We start from the raw sequence: 6,895 nt of genomic DNA on the forward strand, positions 1-6,895 counted from the left end.
ACATTGTTTTACATTTTTAAGATTAAAGTTACTATAAGTGCCTACACAAAAAATACCATATAACATGGTTAGTTGTTAACCGAAAACAAGTGGTTTGTTGAATCGTATTCTGTTTTGTTAACAAAACAAAAATATTAAATACATATTTAAATGTGAGTTGTAAAATGGAATAAATTTATTAAAATCAATAAATCCTAGGACGAGGGGAAGGGTTGATAATCAATCTGCGTAAAACTAAAAATTATAACCTATATTTTAAAGAATTACCTTATAGTGTAATTTTTAGACATTAAGTTTCTAAATACGATTATAGAAGTTACATACAGAGTTTGAGAATCGCTGGACAATTTTTTTCGAATAACATACATATTATCTTTATAGATCACACGTGTTCCACGACAGTAGCCTCAATTTTTAATTATACTTTTTCATCGCTGTCCTATCACGGGTGATGGACATATTTTGGTTTTACAGGCGTAACTTTAAGACCACACAGTTAAAAATTGGTCAGAAAGTAGGACTCTATCTATAACATATTGAGCAGGGGAAAACATCAATACCTCAACAATTTGTTTACTGCCAAAATAATGTGTTTTTTAGCAGATTTTGTAATTTGAATATTAGTTGATCCTAAGTCAAACAAAAAAAAAACTATACATTTTTTTGTAAAACATAAAACTGTTTAATGTGTTAAGCTTTGAAGATTTTTCATTTTTTTACATTGCTACAGTAATTTCAGAAAAATAATTCAAACCCTTTTATTCACAAACGACGAAACGACCTATAAAAACAACTTGTTTTTTCTAAAAAGCAATAATAAAGTTGAATCTTATGACCAACAGACGTTTGCCATTTGTTTACACTACAATTAAACTCAAGGACGAAAGTCCCTGAGTTTAATTGTTACTATTTTAAGTATAGTATATTAAATTACAACTTGTATTAAAAAGTTTACCTAAAATGTCTGTGTTGTACAAAGTCAACATTACCCTACATTACATACACTATTTTACATATGACAAATACCAGTTAGAATCATCCTGTTTTACCATTACAAGTAAGTAGTCATATTTGGAAAAAACCCAAATGTTTATAGAATATATTTTTTAGGATTAAAGTTACTATACACATTAAGTTACTATACACATAAAGTAACTAGACGCAAACTTCACATAAAAGATACCATATTATATCATTTGTTCTTTACCGAAAACAAGTTGTTTTTTGAAAAGTTTTCTGTTTTTTTTTAACAAAAAACATAAATACTAAGTACTTGTTAAAATGTGAATTGTAAAATGGTATAACCATTTAAAATCAATAAATCCTGGGACGAGGGAAAGGATGATAACCACTCAGCGTCAAAATAAACATTATAAGCTAGTTAAAAATCAGTTTTTTACATTAAAATAATAAATTATCTGAAAAAAAAAAAAAATATGTGCCACGATCAATGCCTCGAAAATGTTATGAAAAAGTAAAATGAGTTGTTTTTTATCAAAAATAAGAAGGTGTAGAGACCCTTTAACTTAAAAACTTATTATAAGTTACACATTTTATAAGTTTATTTTTATAGATCAATTTTTATAGATTTTTTTCTTTTCTTTGTTACACAAGCTGTATTTTAGCAAATCTAGTTTTATTATTTGTGTTTCTGATAGTTTGGATTTTGTACTATATTTTTCCAAAAATGTAGCGAATACAAATTTTGTATAAAAACTAATAAGGATACTTAAAACAACTTTTTGTTACCTACGTACATCTTGATGTTTTCTAGTTAACACATTTTTTTTTTTATTATGTTCATAATAAATAATAATAAATGTGTTTTTAGCTTTTGTATAAACAGAAGATTTAACGAAAATACAATAATCCAAATGTCTACTTAAATTACTTATTACAATCCTTACGACAAAAAGATAAGGACGAAGGTCCTTGAGTTTAATTGTTACTATTTTAAGTATAGTATATTAAATTACAACTTGTATTAAAAAGTTTAGCCAAAAATGTCTGTGTTGTACAAAGTCAACATTACCCTACATTACATACATTATTTTACATATGACAAATACCAGTTACACACATCCTACTTTACCATTACAAGTAAGTAGTCATATTTTGAAAAAACCCAAATGTCCATGGATTATATTTTTCAGGATTAAAGTTACTATACACATAAAGTAACTACACGCAAACTTCACATAAAAGACACCATATTATAACATTTGTTGTTTACCGAAAACAAGTTGTTTTTTGAAAAGTTATCTTTTTTTTTAACAAAAAACAAAAATACTAAGTACATGTTAAAATGTGAGTTGTTAAATGGTATAACCATTTAAAATCAATAAATCCTGGGACGAGGGAAAGGATGATAATCACTCAGCGTCAAAATAAAAATTATAAGCTATTTATTAGAAGTAATTAATGGATTTTTCAACCAAAAAAAATAACTTAGTGGTTTTTTTATACGTTTTTTATTTGTAACAATAGTACACAACATGTATTTTTTTGGCCAAACATTTCAGCAAAATATGAACACATACAGTATACACAAAAATAATACATTAAGAATGAACAATGTGCAGCACATATCACATAGAAAAATCTGAAGGTTTCAACACAATTAGGATGAACATTCAGATGAACATTTTACAATATACACATATTAGTAGCTAAGCATATGAATTTTCAGAATGTGATACGGATCATGCGGTTTGTTGGTAAATTTATCTGTCGTTAGCGTCGGTTAGTTATTAGCTAAAATAAATATATATGTTAAAAAATTGTGTAAAAAATCGTTTATTTTAAATTATATTACACATGAATTTTAATTCAAATTAAGTTAGGCTCCTTTATAAATTACTATGTACAAGATATTTTCCTTTCAAATACAATTTTAGGATTTACTAATACTCATTATTTTAGTTTTGAAATAATTGTCGTTTTAAAATATTAAACTATCATGTGTAAAATAATCGTTTATAACAAGTTTTAAGTATAATAATTCAACATTTTCAGCTATATTGAAAACAATTTTAAAACTTAAAGTATGTTTGTAAATCACAAAAACTTATATTATCAACCACTTTTTTAGCCTATATAAGTTTTATACAATCTCAAAAACTCACCTGGTGTTGGTGGTGGTGGTGGTGGAGGTGGTGGTGGTGGTGGTGCTGTTTGTCTTGATTGTTCTACAATGAATTCCTTAACTACAAAATAAAAATAAATTTCTTAAATATACATTTTTCTTTATCCTAGTGCAGCATACCTAAACTGTATATATTTATTTTGATCCCAAACCATATAATTTTCTTTTAGCCACATGTAATATTCTTAAAATAATATTATCCCAAACTGGATATGCAAAATTATACAATATGTTCATGGACATGCCAAACGTATTCTTATTTTCGACAACATATAGCATTTGTAGCATTTTATACACATTTTAAGTTTTATTGAAAATAATTTAAAAACTACTAGTATGTTTGTAAATTTGTAAAGCTTATAAACTGATATTATCAATTAACTTACGTCTATTACGCCCCTCATCATCTAAAAAATTGAAAAAAAAAAAGGACTTAAATATTTATTTTTTATCCTTGTGTATAAACTATCATGCATAAATTATATACATGTATGCTTCACGTTTAAGTAATTTATGTAAAAAAATGTATGACTGGATAAACAAAATTATATAATATTGCTAATGATTATATAACTTTATATCCGAATGTAAACTTTTTTTTAGAGAAACACGAAAAAAAATTGTATTTCTTTATTTATTAACAGTACCTAACAAAAATATTTTAAAATATTCCATTTTTACTTGAAACATAAAAGATAGATTTGTAAAATATAAATAACTTTATGAGTATATAATCTAGTTTTGAATTTATTTTTCTAAAAAAATCATCAGATGTCATATTAAAAATGATTTATTTATATTTTGGAAAAGCATTTTATTTTAACATAACCTCATTATTGTTACATTTGTATACTAAACGGTTTTTATGTACTTACATTTTGACATAGATATGATAATGCATAACAAGGTTGTTATAATTAGAATTACGCTTTTAAAATTCATATTCCTAAATAGTATCATAAATATGTATTTTTAAAATGCTAAATGAAATACAATTTTTAGGAATAAAATTAAAGTAAACCACCAAGAAGGGTTAATATTTGAAACATTTTATACACATTTTAAGTTTTATTAAAAATAATTTAAACTCTGCTAGTAAATTTGTAAAGCCCATATACTGATACTATCCAATTACTTACGTTCATCTCCCGAGTCCACTGAAATATTAAAAAAAAAATTACTTTTTTTATCCTTGTGTATAAATTATGTATATATTTTTTCATCCAAAAGCGTTTAGTTTCATTATAGCCATATATATTTATATATATATATGTTCCACGTATAAGTTATATAAAATAATTTTAATACTGAACAAACAAAGCTATATAATATATTGCTAAAAATCTAATAATATAGGTTAGCAAATATCCACATATATATTATTTTAAAAGCCGGTTAAGTCATTTAAAAACTGCTATTATACTTTATCGAAAAACTAAAAATAGTTTTGAGATATAAATTATTGAAGTCATTGAAATACGATTAATAAATAAAAATACAGCTATTTAATAATAAACTTACTTCCATCAACACCTAAAACATGAAAAATAGATTTGTAGAACATAAATTAATTAATAACGATAAAAAGTTAATTTAATTGTAAAAAAACACTTGTTTTTAATTACAATCAGTCGAAGTCTTTTTTTTACATTTGTATTCTAACTGTTTTTTATGTACCTGTAAACGTTGCCATTACAATGAAAAATGCGGATATTGCAAACAAAATAATCATTTTCAAATTCATTTTTATTAAGAAACTATACTCTAATATTATGTTAAAAAATATCAATTTTGAAATGCTAAATTTAATATGTACTTTTGGATTTTAAGTTAAAGTCAAGCACCAAAAATGCTGAATACTATACTAGAGCAACCGTACAATTGCTGACATTATATACAGAGATATGTGCTGCATATATCTATTTGACGCATATGGTAGGGAAGGAAGTGTACATTGTTGTTGTGTTCATTATTTGTTCATATTTTTTAATGTATTATTATTGTGTATACAGTATGTGTTCATATTTTGCTAAAATGTTTGGCCAAAAAATTACATTTTGTGTATAATTGTTACAATTAAATAACGTAAAAAAACTACAAAAATATGGTTTTTGGTTCTCGAACCTGGTTTAATACAGCTAAACTATACCTTTTTTTTAGCAACTTATATATTTAAGTGTTCCATCAAAATGAATAACATATTATGAGTCATTTTTATTTGGTAGGTAAAGGGATTGTTCATTTTTCATTGTTAATGTATTATTAATGTGTATACAGTATGTGTTCATATTTTGCTAAAATGTTTAGCCAAATAAGTACATTTTGTGTACTATTGTTACAAATAAAAAACATGTAAAAAACCCACAAAGTTATTGTTTTTGGATCTAGAACCTGGTTTAATACAGCCCAACTATACCTTTTTTTAAGCAACTTATTTATTTAAGTGTTCCAACAAAATTAATAACATATTATGAGTCGTTTTAAGTTTTTCACACTAGTGGTGTAAAATGTATAGGTATTTAAAGTAATATAAAGGACTAGTTATATTTGAAGACTAGCCAATGGCCGAAATAAATCAATTTTTGATATTGCAGTGTTTTTTTAACATATCGTTTAATAATGCAAGTCTGTCTTTACTAGTCATTATGCACTAGGGTTTCATATACATTTTTAAACGTTTTAAGCCCGGCATTTTATTTGTTTAAGTTTAATATCGATACACTAAACACTCCATCTTAGCCTATACATTACCGCAACTTTTTAAGATTAACAATTTTACAAATTTTGAAAACATCATGCAATAATTCTGTGGACAAATAATTAGATCAGTTCTAAATACCGATGTACACAGACTCTAATCCAGAAAATACCATTAACTCTTTTTACCCATTACATTTTTTGGCACAGTTTAAGAATCTAATGTATAAAATCTAGTTATGAAGATAGATCTAGAGCAATGGCAACACTGTTATTTCACCGCCGTATTTGATGTTAATAAATTTAATTTATTTTTTAGACATCTTTAAGAATTTAAAAAAAATTGTAGCCATTTGAAAAAAAACTAGATCGATCTTGTTTATAATTGCAATTTTATATTAGTAAAGTCAATGTTCTATAAAAGAAGAAAATAAATGGTTCAAACATTTAAGTACATAAAAGGCCAAACTAAATACTTGAGGTTGGAGCTTGTAAAAACAAATCTATTAAGAACATGTTGAAGCTAACTTATGTCTTTTGGGACTATATAAACAGCTCGGTCCAGGAACAATATTATTTTATATAGACATGTTTTTAATTGAGTTTTATTTTGCATTATCAAAATTAGTTGAGCTTAAGTCATCATAGCGTTACACATATCTGTTTTTTTTTTCATACTTATGTATTTCTACTTGAGTATCCTACATATATTTCTAGTTTAATACGAAAACACATTATATTTGAACAATACACGCGCACGATATTTTCAACTATGACGTCTTAAAATAACGTCTACAAAACCAAAAATGGCATAGACCCGTTTTTTATTGTTTAAATTCATAAAATATAAACAATTGTGACTAACCATAACACATGTCGTAGTTATAGATATCCTGCTTAAAAATGTACGTTTTTATCGTATGTACATTTATTCGATTTTTAAATAGGGAAACGGTGAAATGTTTACATTTTTGTCCTAACAAGATCAAAAATGACTTAAAATCATTTTTAGATGAGATCTGATTTATAAACTATCTCTATGAAAATATCACA

At 25.1% G+C, this 6,895-nt stretch overlaps 1 long non-coding RNA gene across 1 annotated transcript; it reads right to left on the reverse strand.

Annotated features, from left to right (window-relative positions):
- Window positions 1-2,653: 2,653 nt before the first annotated feature.
- On the reverse strand, window positions 2,654-3,552 carry LOC126837677 (uncharacterized). The gene is made up of 3 exons (XR_007685604.1): window positions 3,532-3,552; window positions 3,126-3,206; window positions 2,654-2,754 (listed from the first exon to the last, which is right to left on the reverse strand). It is a non-coding gene; the product is annotated as an uncharacterized LOC126837677 (long non-coding RNA).
- Between the last annotated feature and the right edge of the window lie 3,343 nt (window positions 3,553-6,895).

The sequence above is a fragment of the Adelges cooleyi genome, unplaced genomic scaffold (genome assembly GCF_023614345.1).
Source record: "Adelges cooleyi isolate 19-005CV unplaced genomic scaffold, UGA_ACOO_1.1 ACOO_flye_CR_arks_rails_tigmint_CR_PRNA_28, whole genome shotgun sequence".
NCBI classification, from domain to species: domain Eukaryota; kingdom Metazoa; phylum Arthropoda; class Insecta; order Hemiptera; family Adelgidae; genus Adelges; species Adelges cooleyi.